We start from the raw sequence: 18,048 nt of genomic DNA, 5'->3' as shown, positions 1-18,048 counted from the left end.
AAACCCATCCTATCCTAAGCATCATGTTAGTGCCCAAAGCTGGTATTTTAGTTATTATAAATAACACTGTGATATATATCTCAATAGAGAAATCTTTTTTTTGTCATTTCAGACTTTCTTAGGGTAAATTTCTTCCTAGAAGTACAGTTGCTCCAAAAATGGTGTGTACATTTTATAGCTTTTGTTAACCTAATGGCAAATTCCTTTCTCAATAGTGTATTAAAATTACCCCCCTAGAAAAGAGGGCCCATTTCATTGCACCCTCATCAGTACCGAGGGTAATATTTATTTATAAGCCATCTTTGCTAATATGATTGGTAAGGGGGAACATTCCTATGTTTTTCAAAATTTTCATTTTTTATTAATATTGAGATTGAATCTTTAGAAGCTCAAGTAAAATTATAGAACACTTTAAAATTCTTTGAGATAAAAGTTACTTAAATACATTTGTGCCAGCTCTTCATTAACTCAATTAATGAAAAGGAGGCTGAGTTTGGATCACCCCAAAAGTCACTATCAGAGTTCTTGGTGGCAAACACTAAAACCAATTCCGACTAACCTAATCAGAAGAGGATTTTAGTGGAAGGCCATCAGACAGCACAGCAAAAACTCAGGAAGGCTGGGGAAGCAGGCTTGGCAAAGAGGCAGAGAAGCTTGGCAGCCTGAATCAGAACAGAGGTCATAGCACCCAAACAGCCACTTCAGACACCACCGGCACTGCCACCAGACACACCACCTGTCGCCCCTGGCACTGCTGTTCCTTGGACACAGCCGGCACTTCACAGGTAATGGAATTAGCCCTAACACGACTCTTTGAATCACAGGCTCCACATTTCAAGACTTGGAGAGGAGCCTCTGATTGGCTGAACTTTGGTCCCATGACTGTGCCCTCGCTGCCAGGGGGCAGGATAGAGTTTAGTCATTTTGGCTTTTATGAGGATTTGGATGCTACCTAGCCAGACATTGGTTAATGACCACTATAAATATTTATATGGAAATTTTTGTTTCATAATGCCTTTTAGGAGTCTGGTTAACCTTAATTATCACTGAATTTTAGATTGTCAGTAGGACATGAGATTATCTAGTTTAGAACTGCAAACTCAAATGTCAACCAGAGCCTCAAATATCAGTGAGGTGAGGCGTAAGGGAGTGATGGGGACTGTGAAAAACTGAAGATCATCTTCCCAGTCAAAAGAGGCACCTGATACTTGGCTCCATCTGATGGCTGCCAGAACCCACCATGAATCAAATGTCTCCAAATCTTCCAATTTTTTTCAGAAGACACCAAAAGTCTGAATTTTTGTGAGATTTCCTGATTTAAAAATTTGGGTCATATTCAAAATTAGAAAAACTATCACACTGTTTCTTCTTAAAAATCGAGGCTGTAGGCTGCCAGACTGTGACCTCCAATAGTCAAGCCCCCTCATTTTAAAAACTGATGTGGATGAGGCCTAGGAAGGCGAAACCCCTGAGGTCCAACAGTTTAGCTGGTGGCAGAGCCAGGGCTAGAAGTGTGGTGGGAAAACCAAACAGCAAAAGCCCACGTTCCACCATGCCACCCTGCAGTTACTTCTCTCACTGGGAGGTAATCTCCCAAACTCAGGAAAAGTGCCTGTGTTTCATTCAGCGGCCACAGTGTGTGTAAAATGTTTATGAATTTATAGAATTTGGCCAATAGAAACAACTTCTGGTGTCAGATCATGGTTCAAATCGTAGCTCTTCTACTACCTTCTAGATGGGTAACCTGCGGCAAATTACTTTACTTTTTGTCTCAGTAATAGGAATAATAGGAGTATCTTATTGTATCTTATATGCAGACGTGATGACATGAGATTATGCGTATGGGGTGTCTGGCACAGTGCAGGCACATCGTAAACACTGCACATGACAAGATTACTAATATAACAATATTATGAAGCTATCACAATGGTTTGGATTTCTCTCCTACAAGAAGGTTGGGGTCGAGGGTGTTTAATGTTGGGGGTAGGTTGTGGATAAACCTCAAAATAGAATTTTTATTATGAGGTAGACGTGGGATTTCCACCAAAATCCTATTATCCTTCCCGCGACTCCAACGCCTCTTTCACGATGAAATCCAGCTGCATCACTGCGTGTGTACTCTGCAGTCTTAAAGGCACCCAGTCCTGTCCATATCAGTGACAGCGGTGGAGAAAAGGGAGAGCCCAGGTAGTTCCTTGGGCTAGGGGTGAGATATGCAGTTTCATACGGGAAAGCCGCACACAGCTGATTTACTCTCGCCTTAAGCCAACCGCAGCAACTTGCTCCCACCAGCGAGCTTTTTCTGCAGAATGCAGGAGCCGCCGCGGAGGAGGAGGGGGCGGAGGGAGAGACGGAGGCGGCACCCAGGGGCCGAGGTAGAGGAGGCCCGGCAGTGACAAGTTCTTTTGCTGTGGCGGCGGCGGCAGCAGCCACGACTGCTGCAGTCACCGGGGCGGACAAACCGCGTGGGTTTGCAGAGGGCGCTGTTCGTCCCCGGCCCTGGCAGCGAGGAGGAGGAGGAGGAGGCGGAGGAGGAGAGGCACGCACGTAGCCTGAGCGACTGGAACCAGCAAAGCTCCAGCGGTCCGCAGAGGAGAAGGGGGAGGAGGCGCGGCGGAGGCTAGCGAGCGGGCGCGGGTGTCACCCGGCTGCAGTGCCTTCTAGCAAAAGCCACCGCGGCCCGGGCTGCAGCGGCCAGACGGATGCAAAGGCCACACGGCAGGCGCGGGGGCAGCCGCCGCAGTCGCCGTCCCGCGCGGGCTCCGGACATCAGGGGTTGCTGGTGAGCGGGCGCGCGCGCGTGTGTATGCGTGTGTGAGCGCGCACCGGCGCAGGCGAGGGTGTGCACACGGGGTGCGTGTGCCCAGTGCGTGAGCACGGTGGTCGGGCGCGGCCGGCCCCTTTTCCGCGGGGCTGCTCACTTTCTCCCCGTCAGTCCTTCCAGGGGCCTCCTCCGCCGGCCTTTTCTCTGCGCCCCCTCCCCCCTTCACCTTGATGGGGACGGGAGGAAGGAAGCTGTGGCTTCTGGTGGCAGGGCGGGACTCTGGAGGTGACCTGTGCGTGGCTGTGCGTGCATTTCTGCTTCACATCTGGGGTGCAGCTTTGGGGACAATGACATTCAGAGGGGCCACCGCACTTTCTTTGGCGGTGCGTGATATAAGGGAGGAGGGCGAGTGTTTGGGAGAACAGACCTTTTAACCCAGCTGGATGTGTGACATGGCTTTTCAGATGAGGTTTACTTTTATGACCTTTCTGAGCGATTCTGAGACATGTGCCCTACGCTGACTGAAGGCTGCCAGTGAAGTGCACAAAGAAGTGGAATGTCACAAAAACGTATGATTTATCTGAACTTTCTCTAAAACAACCCATACCGCCATCAGCCATGAACCTAAGGTGCTATAATTACTGAAATTAAAACAACAACAAACACAAGGAATAAGTAATTCAAGAGAGAGAACCTGACCTAGAGAATTAAAAAAAATCATAAGTTTGTTGGGGGTTGGAGGAAGGGTGGGAGGGGCTTTCTGTGGAGCAATATTTGGTGGTGAGTGAAACAGGCATCTTTCAAAGCAAGCCCCAGTGAACACACTACTTTCCAAACATCCTGCGATCACTGAAAAGAAAACGAAGTTCTAGTTTTTAAGGTGTTTCCAAAAATATAATGGATATCACTAGGAAGCTAATTTAAGGCTTCATGAGTCAAGGCCTTGTCAAAGGCAACATGGCAGCTCTCTTCCAGCAGATAAATTGCACCTGAATGTTTGATTTCTTGTTCAAAATTTTTGGGTGTGGTTTTCTATGGCGGTTTTATGCAGATTTACAGCTACTACCATCTATTTTTTTCCATACCTTCCTTGTTTCAATATTTGTATGCTTGCAGAATGGTTGCTAAATTGAACTTTAAAAATTTTCTCTGAAATTAGATTATAGTGGGCCTTTTGTAGCTACAATATAAATATCTATGTGTAATATGAGTAAATGTCTTTGAGCAGTAGGCTGTTCTTGTTTACCGTTTGCTCCCTTACAGCTTCTTCATTCAAAGGCATGAAATGTTCCTGGAGTCTGCTTGGAAAGAGAACTGGCTGCTTGTTTTCCATTCAAGCATATATGTAGTAAATTGTTTGCCACTTGGGAATCTATGCATGAATATATTTCAGCTGTAATTTATGTATCAGTTGGTTCTTGGAGGGTTTTAAGAAGAAACTTATTTTCTTAAAACCTGTTTAAAACAAGCATCATCTAAATCATCAGGCAGAGAATCCAAGAAAACCATACATAGGTCTTGAGGCCACTTTCTTGCCTACTTTTGTCCTTCTTCATAGGATTCTCATTGCCCATTGGCGGCCCGGGGAGAAGTGGGGTGACGGTGTTGTGCTGACGCCCACAGGTCAGTGCTGTCCTCTTCTCCTGGAGGGGAGGGGTAACCATCAGCCGCCTCTTGTGGTTGGTTGCTGAGGAGGATTGATAAGAACAGTTAACCAACTATTAGTATCAGTTACCTACATCTTCTTGCTTTCAGCACATGGGACTTAATTAAACTCAGTATGACATTACTCCCCCTTCACGGACGCTTCCCAGACATACTTAAACTCCAATCCAGGGAGTGGGGTTGAATGTTACAGAGAAGAAAAGTCTGGTAATTCTTGCTCAAAATTATGTGAGAAGAAATGTGAGAGGAAATATATAGCTGTTACCCAGGAAGTGCCGCTTGCCTGGCTGGCAGATATATTTACCAATTAGAAACGTTTTAATTAATCTGCTGAATTCGTAATTCTCTCCAAAACTAGCATTTTTTCTTGGCCCTGTAAAAATTTATAGGCGACTTCAGTTGAAATTATGAGAAATTACTCATGTTCATACCTGAAAATATTAGAGTCGGCTTTCCTTCTCTTGAGGTTGATGAAGAGCAACTGTTCAATAAATATTGGTTAAATGGATAACAATTTTAGAATGCCTTTTTCTGTCTTCCCAACCTAACTACATCACTTCTTCTAATACTGAATCACTAAACATTTCATCAAATTGTAACCTAGCTGATATAGTCAACTAAGAACACCAGCTTCCTCAAATGAAGGAAAAAAGGCAAATAAAAAAAGTATTGTACTGGCTCCTGTCGATTGCTTAATTCTACCATTTGAACATGTGAACTGTCCAATTGGATGTTTGAGTGTACATTTAGAAAACCTGAGTTGACATCAGAACGTACGACTCAGGAATAATCTGGATGTAGCTACATCTGGATGTGGCTTTGTCAGAAGCTATTTGCATCGTTAAGCAAGTCAGATGAACTTCTAGTACAATCCTGAATCTCTTTATGCCAAGCAGAGAGGCCAGTTAAACATTTGGCAACTTGCTTAGTCTTCAAAGCACATATTGTTCGATTTTCTTTCTAAGTATTCAGATACATCCATGTTATGTTTGTCCATTGATGTGGTTGGCTTAGAGACATTAATTCAGACTGGGAGCTACTTAGTAACTTATGTTTATTAAAGGACTCCTTTATGTAAGCATCAAAAAATGCTATGCTTTGATTTGCTCTAGTTAAGCCATTCAAGGTATTGTTTTGGAAATAGGTGCATTGTATGGTCTTGAATATTAAGGGGATTTATTACTTCTTGTTCATTTTGGTTCTGACTTTCCATCCACAGTCATTAGAGGTTCTCCCAGTGATTCATGGTCTAATTTTAGGAGGAAAGATTAAAAAGCTGTTTGAAATATACCCAGATATTAACATTGTATTGCATTATTAGTGCGAATTTTCTCTTTTAAATTCTTCATGGGGCTCCTCCAAAAAGCTTATTTCATTCTGAATAAAAGTAAATGAGATTTGTAAATATTTTTTTATTGGACTGTGTCCAAAAGTAAATAAAATAAAAAATTGCAAACATGGCTATTCTCTGCATAATGAAACAAGGCCATTCATTTCAGGTGTTTGATAAGTAGGCACTTGAGCACTTGAATGAAACTTAAAGGCCTGTTCTCTCCATGTCTTATTAAGGCCCTTGAAACCCAGGGGGTAGGATTTGACATGGTAGGTGATTGCAGGTTCCCCGAAAGGGAGTACTTGATGAAAGCATCTTTCGGGGAGAGTCTTTGGCAATTGGGAGGGGAGTGAATTGATAGGAGGGAGTGGGAAACAGTTATGTGGTGTGAGATGACGACAGCCTCAAGTAAGATCTCAGGGACACTGAGATGGAGAAGGGAAAACTTCAGTCAGTCAGACATCAGGATGCTTTGTTTTGTGGAAAGGGGATTGTGAACCTGTGGCACAAGCATGATTGCTACCGTATTCCACACTTACAGCAGGCATCACTGGTGGATCAGAGCATTCTTTCCTGCGGAGCCCTGGTACAAACCCACCCAGAATCTTGGAATGATTTGGCAAATATTTATTAACAAATATTAGTTATTTAAACATGTGCTAGCTGGCAGGCACTGGACTAAGCCGTAACCACGTTATCTGGGTGGTTTTTGCCTCTTACTGTATGTGTGTCCTTGGGTAAGTTACTAACTCCTCTGGGTGTCAGTTTCCTCATCTTTCAACTGGGATATTAGTGTCTATCCCATAGGGTTTGGGAGAGGATTTAAAATAGGTGTAAATGAAAAGTGGTTAGAATAGCTTCTGGCAAAAGTGCTATATATATGTGTTTGTTGTTATTGTTATTATTAATTCATGAAACAACCTTATGGTCTAGGCACTATTTGCAGCTTTAAAAATTGTTGTATAAAGAAGCTAGGCAAATTGTTCAGGGTCATAGGCTGGTAAATGATGGCGCTGGGAGTCAGACCCAGATAATCTTAACTCCAACGCTCACTTCCCTAACTTGTGCATATCCCTGCCTCCTGTGTATCTATGTGTCAGCTGCTGGGGACACTGAAGGGAGCAAAACATGTGGGGGCTTTTCCTGGAGGAGCTTCAGGTCTCCTGTCATCTCCCATATAGAATTTAACATCTCTAAATCAGAATTACAAAATTTTTGCTAATTTTCCTTGGTGGTTTTGTATTTTGCAAGTGGTATTCTTTATTAAGTTCTAATTTGTGTTTTTACATATACTTTAAGAATGGATTTTTTTTTTTTTTTTTTTTTTTTTTTGCATAACACTGTTGACATACTCAATATAAACTCATTTGTGACATTCTTCCTTATATTCTTATTTTGTATTGGAGACAGGGAAGTTATAGCTCCCTAATAGTAATGTATCAGACTCTGGGGCAGGTAGGTATCAGTATCTGAAAAAACTATGCCATCTACCTCTCTCCATGCTACCAGATTCTGAAATATCTTCCCATCCATGAGCGGTGAGTGCCGACATTTCTAAACATTTTTATTCAGTATATTCAAAGTATTTTCTAGAGTAACAGCAGAGTAAATTTTAGCTGTTCTTTGACTTGTTGTAGTAATTAAGTCTTAATTATAAGAGGATGGATTTTAATTATAGGTGGGAAGACTACAGTAGCAGCAAAGAATAAAAAATTCTTAATTCTTCTGGAGCTCTTTTAGGATGGAAAATACCCTAACTGATTTCAGTATTTTAACATTATTACATTAATCCTTATAATTCTTCATTCCCATTAAAAAAAAACTCTCAGAAACCGATAACTGCAATTGTTTTTTCTTAGGAAGCAAAATTATTTCTTGATCTCAAATAAAGTTCAAGTAAAAAATGAAAATCTCATCTTTAAAAATATATCCTGATCCTTGATTTTAGGAAACATACATGGAAGTATTAAGTATTCGAGGAGCATGATTTTATACAGTCATTCTCAAATGTTTAGAAAATAGGTAAATAGATGAGAACAGATGGACAGAATGATATGGTAAAGGTGGCAAAATGTTGGAAAAGTTTAATTAGAAATGCATATATTCTCTATCCTTTGATTTACTCTTTTATGTAAATTACATATTTAATTATTTAACTGAAGTTAAATTTCCTGTAAAAGGAATAGTTTCTTGATTTCATTAGTTTAAACTTGATTAAGTATAACAGAATTCGAGGTTTAGTTAATTTGGTGTGTTTTTTTGTTTATTTTAAACTTTTGCTATGCTTATATTTCAATGGCATTACAGTAACTGAACCAAACATGATCAGCAGAGGAAGAGATAACTGTTGAGAGAACCACCAGGAATTATGCATTTTGATCATCTGATTTGATGATTTGATGGCTCTGTGAGGTTTTTTTTCTTTTCTCTCTCTTTTTTTTTTTGGAAACACAAGTTCAGCGATGACTCATTTTTAACCCCTCTTTGGCCCCTGTGAATATTGCCTGCTTGTTTTGCATTTGCCTGTGCTCTGAGAGAAGTTGCAGTATGGGTCTCTTTTGAGAGTGCTCCATTTCAAAATTGAATGGCTTGGACAATCAGTCAAATGTGCATCTTTTAATAATCAAAGGCAGAAGGAAACTGCAATCAGTAGTGGTGATTATGGATATATTCGGCTCATCTAAGGGCCCTCTTATTTTATTTATCCTGTCACTAGAGCCATTTTTTTTTTAACACTGGAAATGTGCTTTTTCAACTACTGAGAAAAAAACAGAGGCCTTTGTGCTTGTGTATTCATCCTTCAGTCTTCTGGTGGATTGACTCTAGTTTTTTGTTTGTTTGTTTGTTTGTTTGTTTGTTCCCCCAATCTGTTTTTGTCCTTGAAAGTTTGGTTTATAACTTGGTCCACAAGATGGGTTTTCTTTAACAGTAGAAACAAATTGGTGGATGGTGGGGCAGAGAAACTGCTTATTGAATGGTTGTAGTTATCATGTTTCCTTAGTCTCTTAATCTGGAACACTTCCTCAGTCTTTCGTTGTCTTCCATGAGTTTGACACTTTCAAGATCACTGGACAGTTATTTTGTAGAAAATCCCCATTTGGGTTTGTCTGACCTTTCAGGGTGTGACCTAGTCTGGAGGTGGAGATGCTGAAGCTGACACTGGAAAGATGAGAAGGAAGTAGAAGTGTAAAATGAGGGTGGAGTGCATCTGTGGAGACCTTGCATGGTGCGTCTCAGAAACGGAAAGAAGCCAATGTGCAAAGGAGGGTGCGCGAGGGGAGGCTGCTGAGGGGGCAGCTTTGTGGGAACTATTAAGGACTGAGGTGGAAAGCCATGAAAGGGTTTTAAGCAAGGGAATGACAATATCTGGATCGGGTTTTTAAAATGTCGTGATACTGGTGTGTGTAGAATTAATTAAAAGGGAGCAAGAAGGAAACAAATAGACCAATCAGAAGGCTAGTCTAATAATACACGGTGGCATAGATTGGGGGGCTGTGAAGAGAGATGGTGAGATGACAATTTGAGAGATACTTTGAAGGGAGAATCAGCAGATGTATTGGTAGTTTGGATGTGTGGGCTGAGGGAGAGGGCAGAATGCAAGGCAGATGTCTCCAGGGTTTGCTAGGTTTTGAGTAATCAGGTGGATGTTCCTATGATTCACTGAGATGGGGGAGAGGTTTCCTTTGTCGAAGTCAGAAGCATCACTATTTGCAATTCCTTTAGACGCCAGCATTTAAAGTATCTTTGCCTATTTATGCTCCTGTATCCCAATATACTCACACCGCTTCCAAGTTCTTTAGTTTTCCCTGAGACTCTCCCCAGTCACTATTGTTTTCCTTCCCCATTCTTTTTACTGCTCTTCAGTCCAGATGTGAGAGCTTCATTCCAGAGCTGTGAGCCTCTCTAGGCCACTGATTCCTCTTCACCCTGTAACTTTATACACCACTGCCAGGCTGTTCCAATTTAATAAACATGTACTAAGTGCCTAGTTTGGGTAGATCATGTGTAAGCAACTCAACATGTTAGAGCAGACTCGGGAGTCACTTCCCAATTAAAATTTGAGGCAGAAGGAAAGAAGGCCATTTTGGCTGGTGGTAAAAGAAACCTTCCTCTCACTCCTTCCATAAAAATAAGTTCCACATGGATCAAAGATATTTATACAAAAATATTTAACCTTAAAATTACCGGAAGAAAAGTTTGGTGGATGTGATTTAAAAATCTTCATGATCAGTGAGTTTGATGACCTTTTAAATAAAGCATAATAAGAAACCCAGATACAATAAAGGAAAAAAACAGGTCCATTGACAACCTAAAATTTAACAAATTTGTGTGACAGAAAAAGAAAAAAAGCTTCAACCAGGTGTTCCATCTAAACTAATACATGTAGAAGGTATCATGGAAATAGAAAGTCACCATTTTCTAACACCACAGTAATAATTGTTTCAGGCAAGAATACTCTTTCGATGCTAAAATTAGTGGGCAAAAATATTTGCATAGTCTCAAAGTAATTCCCCACAAGAAATAGTATCTTCTGGAGAAACTTAGCAGACATAGCTTAAACAGGTGAACAAAATTAACATCATGAATAATGGAACAAATTTTGACATGTGCCTCCACATCATCACTCTTTTGCCAAAAATGCATACTTCTCACTGTTTCCTGTATTTCTGCTTTGTAGCTAGGGCCACGATTTTAATGATATAATTGTACAGGCAATTGTTTAATGTCTACTTATACCTCTGCACTCTAGCCCCTCACCAGCTAAGTTCCAAAAGAACTCGCCATTGTATCACCAGCTCCTAGCACAACGTAGGAGCTTAACAACTAATGTTGAATAAATAAGTGAATGAATTTATTTCAAGCTAGCAATATTTGTGGGAAAGATGTATTTAGTCATGGAACATATTGGGTAAGAAATTATGATTGGATGTCCTGGCATAAATGGATGGGAGGATGTTTGAAAGCTCAGTGCTAAAGCTCAGATGAAACTTTCATTGAAATCATGAAAAAAATAAATAAATCTGTCCTGTGGAATAAAGGTATGGTAAGACAAAAAACAGAAAATTAATAATTGAGATGAAGAGAGAGGGAAGAAGGTGGAAAGAAAAAAGCCCCTCTAGTTTTCAGAGATGAAGATAGGCGTCTGTTCTAAAGTACAAATATTCTGCTGATAAGGCCAGGCTCTTAGGTGCTCAGCTGTCTTATAGCAGTTTTATTTGATGCATGATTTTCAAGCTTTAATGTGCTTCAAGATTTCGGGGGCTGCTTGATAAGAATAGAGACCCTGGGGCACCCTTCCCAGAAATTCTGACTCAGTGGGGCCTAGGAATCTTCTTTGTCATCATTGCCCCACTCCCCTCCAAGTTATTACAGTGCAGTTGGTCCAGGACCCACACTCCAAGGAAATATTACATCAAATTTGGGGGGATGTTAGCTCCATGGAAGGCGGTGGGGAGGGAATGAGTGGTGAGCAGACAGGGACAGCAGGTCAGCCACTTGCTAACAACTCTGGCAGTAGAAGGAGCTCTTCAAGCCTTCCTGAAGGTCAGCCACAGGAAGTTATGAAGAGGCACTGCCTGTTTTGTTTTGTCTGCTGAGTTGAGGAGTTGTCTAATGTAAAGCCAAACATGTGAAAGGAACAGGCTGAACAGTTAAGATTCCTGTGTTGGGAAAATTGGAAAAGCTGTGGAGAAGTATTTCAGGAAAGTTGTCTTTGCTTGTGAATAGTAGTGCTGGATGAAACTCATCTTGTTGAAGTACTGTTATTAGGAAATGTATGAAGATTACATAAAATTGGTTAATAATGCCCAAGGACTAATCCCAACTCCGAACTTCAGGGATCTGGCAGGGAGGAAAATGATGTTCTTTTTAAAATGTCTTCCTGACTTGTTACTCTCATTGAATACACCTCATTGAAGTAGGCATCCTCTGGATAGTATTTTCTTAAAAGCAAATTGCAATAAAAAGGGAAGCGTAGTAAAATATACTTTAAAGTTTGAGTGATTTATTTTTGGAATGCATAATTTCCAGGAATTTTTACTATTTCAACAGCAGGAGAGTCAAAATGAAAAAATTTATTTAGATTCATGATGCAGAAATGTCTGTGGATAAATATGAATTTCTCCCTGACACCCCAAATTCACTTAGCTCAATGACACCAAATGTTTTATGATGCATATTGAGTGACTCATCTCATTTGCAGAGCAAAGAAATCCCATAGAATCCTAAATTGGTTTATGAGCATATGAAATGCCTTTTGAATACCACAAAACTTAGAATTTATATTAAAAACAAGCAAATGTTTTGAATTGAACTGTGCCTTGGCAGAATAATTGTGCATTTGAATTTCTTAACTGTGAATTCCATGGAATCAGTCCACTGACACTGAAGGAAATGCTCTTTCATTCTTTGGCAGAGAGAAGATTATGAATCAGATATGTGTAATGCTGAACTGAAATCTTCATTTCTGCAGTAAATTGTCATTCTCGTCCAAAGCCCAAGGATTTGCCCTTCCCCTGGATTTCACTGTTAACTATTAGACTAATTGCCAGTATCACTGCGTGACTAAGATATGAGCTCTGGGGTTGTATGCATCTAAGCTGTGCATGCATTATTTGCTCAAGTTGCTTCACTCTTCTGGACTCTAGTTTTCTCAGCTATAAAGTAGAGATAGCAGTAGGATCATTTATTGAGTGCTTACTGACACCAGGTATGGTAATCTTACTTCACCTTCTCAGCGACCCAATTTGTTAGTTATTAGTACCAACCCCATTTTGCAATTTGGGAAGCTCTTATTCTGTAGTTAGTGATTGCTGGAGTCCAAGTTTGAACCCAGGCTGTCTGACTCTGGATATTGGCATGTTTAATCTCCAGGTTCTACTGCCTCCTATTTGATAATGCTGTCGTGAGGGCTGAGATAGCGTGTATTAATTCTTTATCTCAATTAACCAGGGAAGGAAAGTGTTCTGTAAATGGAACCCATTATTATGACAGCTCTTTTTGCCATCTTTTGTTGTGTTAAAAATGATATATAGTCTTACAGTAATGCCTCACCTACCAAGAATTCAGATCTTAATTATCTCGAAGACAGTGGGTGGGTGGGGAGGTAGGGAAGACAAGAAAATGCTTTTTGAGCAGCAAAGTTAGAACTCATGTAGCACATTGACTGTAATCAGCATGTGGTTTAATCACAGGAGAGCCCTTCAGATCTGTACCTAGGCCACACTTCAATTTTACAAACAAAATTAAATTACCGAGCTAAGACAGCTTAGAGGAGGGGGGTGGGGAGAAGGATTGACCTCCAAAAACTTTAGTAAAGAAGTTGCTGTTTAATGATGTTTCTAGACCCATGACAGATTAAAAGGGGCAAATTAGAAATGGAAAGAAGCATTGCTGTTGGCGGGTATGTTGAAATAGGCCTGTTCATCATCAAGAAAGGGCTAAATAATGTTCATGCTCAGTCAAGAAAGAATGTAACATATTTTAGAAATATTTCCTTCCAAAACAGTTAAATATCACAAAACATTATTTTAAGTTTTAAAATCCATCTATGTCATGGGACTCACATAGGTGAAAATGTCCTTTATAGTTGCCAGAGGAACCCTGTACCAGTAGGCACTATGGTACAGAATACCTTCAGTGATGGCATTTCCTATCTTACATAATGGTTACAGGATTAGTTCAGCAGCTCAACAATATCAGCAAGGAGCCAGACTTGTTCCACCCTTAGTCTTGCCATCTTGGGCACACTGGCCTGCTTCCTGGGCTTGACTCTTCAAGTTGCAAGACAGCTGCTGAGTTTCAAGTCTTCCACAAAGGCATAATGTCCAACCGATGAGAAGGCATGTGTTTTCCAGGATGTCTCTGTATTAGAGATAAAAATCTCCCCCCAGATCCTCCCAACAGATTTCCTCTCGGCTCCCATTGGCTGAGATTTTGGTCACTTGCCAACTTGCGAAGTCCTGGCTGCAAGGGAGACTGGGAACATGGAAAACTCTGGTGGGGTCGGGCACCACTGGCAAGAAAGAAGTGATGGTGGGGGAGTGGGTGGCTGTTCAATAGACAGCTGACAGTGTCTGTCAGAAAGTAATTGCAAAGAAGCAACCGTCTCTGGTATCTATAAGATATGTAGGACAGGGGTAGTTAACCTCACTTCTCTAACCATTTTGATGTGCAAAAGGACTGATTTTGTTGAGTTTCCCACTGCAAGCCAAGAACTGTGAAAGAGTATTTATATATTACCTCATTTAATCTTCACTAGAGTTCTTCTGGAAAGGTGTTATTGTCTCCATTTACTAGATGAAGATAATGTGCACCAATAAGATACCATAGCCCTCCCAACTCGTAAGTGGTGGAAGCTGGGATCTCATACAGGTGTATATGGCTCTCAGAGCCTGAGTTCTTGGTATTGAGGGTAGCCAACCACTTCATCCCGGTGTCATGATAAAAATTATATCGCACAATGTGAAATGATTATTTTATGGCTAAAAGCATGACCCCATTGCTATCAGGGTAGATTAAACTTATTTCAGTATAATTGAAAACATGCACCAGGAATGATTTATTTAATAAATTTTTCTGTAACAACTGCATTCTTGCTTAGTACTCTAATTCCAGCCACACTATTGTGGTATGCTTAACCTAGAATATACCTCTCAGGATGTGATACAAACACCTGGTCCCTATTTAGTATTTACCTGTTTTACTTAAAAGTATAGAAAAATATGCAGTAAAAGCTATTTCTAATATTCTGATGAAGCTTCATTTTTATCTTATCTATATTTTCATGCAGATAAGGTATCATCTGGGTCATAGGATGTTTCAGATTTGCAGATATTACTGATGAGTATAAAAAACAAAGTAATCTTTAGTTTTAATATCTGAATTTTAAAATCTTTCAAAATGAACTGCCATGGTGGGACTAGATCTTTTTTGTTTTTTCCTAGAGCAGGTCCCAAGCCCTAAGAATGTGACTCAGGAGATCCTTTTTGGTGCCTCTGTCATTTAAGGCTTGGGGGTGACCCTTTCACCTCCCCTTATCTAAATCAGATTAGGTCACTGTAGCCCACAGTCTAAGTTATGATAATTTCCTTTATGCATCTTAGATCAGTTAAAGTGCTCTGTGTTCTTCCTGGAAAACCTGAATTCTAACTCAGTAGGGAAAAGAAAGTCAATTGGTTTTGGCCAATTAGATATGAGATTTCAGGAGGTGGTGTGAGGTGTCCTGGCTTCTCTCTCTGTTTGGGCAGTCACACCTGCTTGTACAGGTCACTACTCCACTCAGGTTGAAAGAAGCACCAGGGAGAAAATAACAAGTTTGGGTGCTGGACTCACTGGCTCTTCTCTGTGTTTTGTTATTCAAATTTCTAAAGGGACTGTTGGCTGCCTGGGATTCTCCTTTCTGTATGCCTGAAAATATTGCTTTATATCTGAAAATGAGCCAGGATTCTGAGCTTAGCCACACCAAAAATAAATAAATAAAATAAAATGGAATTAAAAAAAGAGAAAAGGAAATTAAGGTTGAAGAAAAGTCACAAAGTAAACACTGGGCTAGGTCAAATATTTTCCACCATTCATTCTTGGCTCTAAGAGGCAGATTTGGAGGGCTTCTTCCACACTTCTTTGGAGGAGGTGTTGGGTCTTGGAAACATTGAATTGCAACTGCAAAGCCAAGAGGATTTTGCTCTTGGGCTGTAAAACTGTGAGAATAAACTGTTAGAAGCACACAACGCTGGGATGTCAACTTACAGAAGGTTCCTGACCCCTGTCGGGCCCCATGGATGAGACCCCATTTTTGCCACATCACTCTTGGAAACATCAGAAGTGCTGGGTTGGTCCCAGGAGCTATTTCTTGGCTGAACAACTGGGACACTGAATATAGATGGTTCCGGCACCTCTTCCGCAGCCCAGTTTCCTGAGCCTTCGTGTGCCAGGATTAACAGCAAGCAGACAGTTCTACTCCTCTTTCAAAGGTCAGTTCGAAGATGAAAACGGTTGTAGTCTTTGGCGACTACAGTGAGAAAAGGGGGCTAGAGACATAGGCAAGGAGACTGGAACTCTGAAACAAAAAGAACTCTCAGGAGTTACATAACAGGTTACTTATATCACAAGGCTCTAGTCAGATGTTATCAAGCAACAAGGATGTAGGCCCTATGTGGGAGAGTAAGGAGCAGGTTGAAATTAAACCAGGCATTCCTGATGAACATTTAAATCAGTTAGTTGTAAGCTACTCTCCGAGCGATAAAACTGGGCTGTGGGGAGCCCTGTTGTGAAGAAGGGAAGTGAGCCTGGGGGGCCTGGGCAGGGTCCCCAGCAAATAGATGGTGGCTCCCAGGACCAGGGCTGTCTGACTCCAAAGGACATTCTGCACGGTGACGTCCATAGCATGTCGGGCCTCCACTTTGAAATCGGAGTTTCTTTTTTATTCGTGCATGAGGTTGAATACTTCCCTTCTGCTTGGGCCTTCTCTGGGTATCTTGCTTCAGGAAATTTCTGGTTCTCCCAATTGCAGTGTTTATCTTATCTTTAGCATTTGAAGACATCTTCAACCTGTCTTCCCCACAGTAATTGCTGAAGTGTAAGGAATTAGAGAAGACTGCCCGGCCAGCTTCACGCCAGCTTTCCTGTGTAGTTTGTGTTACTTGGATTACTTCTTTCCCTGAAGTACCATTTGCTTATGGCACTTATGTTGTTTGCCTTTCCTCCTGTTGGAAATGGAGAACTTAAATTGAAATAGCTTTGATTTCCTCACTCAGAGACTAGACATTCTATTTGCTTGATCCACTGCTGTCACCACCTCCAAGTACCACCCAAGACAACTGTCGCCTCTCCTTTGAATTCCTGCAGTAAACTGCTAACTGATCTCTCCACCTCCTCCCTTGCATAGACTACTTTTTCTTCAATTGTGGTAACATAAAAACATAAAATTTGCCATGTAACTACTTTTATTTTTACAATTCAGTGGCATTAATTACAGTTACAATTTTGTGCTACCATCACCACCATCACCCCAAACAGAAACTCTGTTCCCATTGAGCAGTAACTCTCCATTCATTCCTCCTCCCCGCCAGGCCTTGGAGATCACTAATCTACTTTCTCTCTTAATTTGCTTCTAGATAATTCACCTAAGCAGAATCATATAGTATTTGTCCTTTTGTGTCTGGCGAATTTCATTCAGCATAATTTCTCAAGGTTCATCCGTGTTGTAGAATGTATCAGAACTTCACTCTCCCAGAGTTCTCTTTTGAAAATATAGAGCAGTTTATGTCCATCCTTTGCTTAACACCCTAAGTAGTTCACCATTTCACTACAAGTAAAAGCAAAAGTTCCTACTGCGATCTGTAGAGACGGTGAGATCGCACCCTTCCTGAACTCTGATTTTATTTCCAGTCACTCTGCTCTCTGCTCACATGTGCCAGCCAAGCTGCCCTTCTGGCTTTGCCTAAAACCCACAGAAGTCCTTCCACCGCAGGGCTTCTGCACTAGCTCTTCCCTAACCCCCTCACCTCACCGCCTTCAATCCTTTGCTTCATTTTTTATTTCCAAATGAGACCTTCCTTCAAAACACCATTTGACACTGGAACCTGTTGCCCACCCTGCGCCACTCCAAGTCCTCCTCATTTTGCACTTTTTCTTTTTGCATTAACCCTCGTTACCTTCTAACTTACTGTGTAATTACTTATTTATTAGGTTTATTGTTTATAAGTGTAAACGCCACAAGGGCAGTAGTCTTTGCCTATTTTGTTCACCAATATGACCCATGCACCTTGGACAGTGCCTGGCACATTCTTGTTGCTCAATTCATATTTGTTGAATGAAATTATGATTGAATTAATGAACGGACCTGTGTTAAGAGAACTTAATGAGCTACCTGTAAATTCTTGAAGCCTGGAACATTTGGGGGAAACATTTCAGCACAGATTTAGAGTCAAATATTTACCAAGCTTCTGCTAATTCTTGGGGTTGGGATGAGGGGATACTGTAGACTCCAAGTAGATTGCTACTTCATTCATTCATTCATTCAACAAACAGATATCAAGTATCTATTATGCTTCAGGAACTGTTCTAAACTCAAGATAGAAGACAAATAGTGACAAATACTGGTCCCAGCAGTGCCAACTTCTCTGATTTTTTTTTTTTAATGAGAAGCTAGAAATTCGGATTTTTATGGGAAATCTCCCAATTTTCAAGTGTTGGTAACTAATTTAGAGGTTGAAGTTTACTGTCATGACCAAATTAAATAAATATGACAGCCAAATATTGCCTGTGGGGCTATAATTTATAATAT

General features: G+C 40.9%; 1 protein-coding gene across 1 annotated transcript in view; it reads left to right on the top strand.

Annotated features, from left to right (window-relative positions):
* The first annotated feature begins 2,515 nt into the window (after window positions 1-2,515).
* The window catches only part of STAMBPL1 (STAM binding protein like 1), a 41,424-nt gene continuing 25,891 nt past the window's right edge, over window positions 2,516-18,048 (top strand). Inside the window, exon 1 of the mRNA XM_037804070.1 lies at window positions 2,516-2,782. The gene's annotated coding sequence lies outside the window, so the exon portion shown is untranslated. The remainder of the gene's footprint in view (window positions 2,783-18,048) is intronic.

This window comes from Choloepus didactylus, chromosome 15 (genome assembly GCF_015220235.1).
Source record: "Choloepus didactylus isolate mChoDid1 chromosome 15, mChoDid1.pri, whole genome shotgun sequence".
Classification (NCBI taxonomy): domain Eukaryota; kingdom Metazoa; phylum Chordata; class Mammalia; order Pilosa; family Megalonychidae; genus Choloepus; species Choloepus didactylus.
This window is presented reverse-complemented; position numbering and strand designations above follow the sequence as displayed.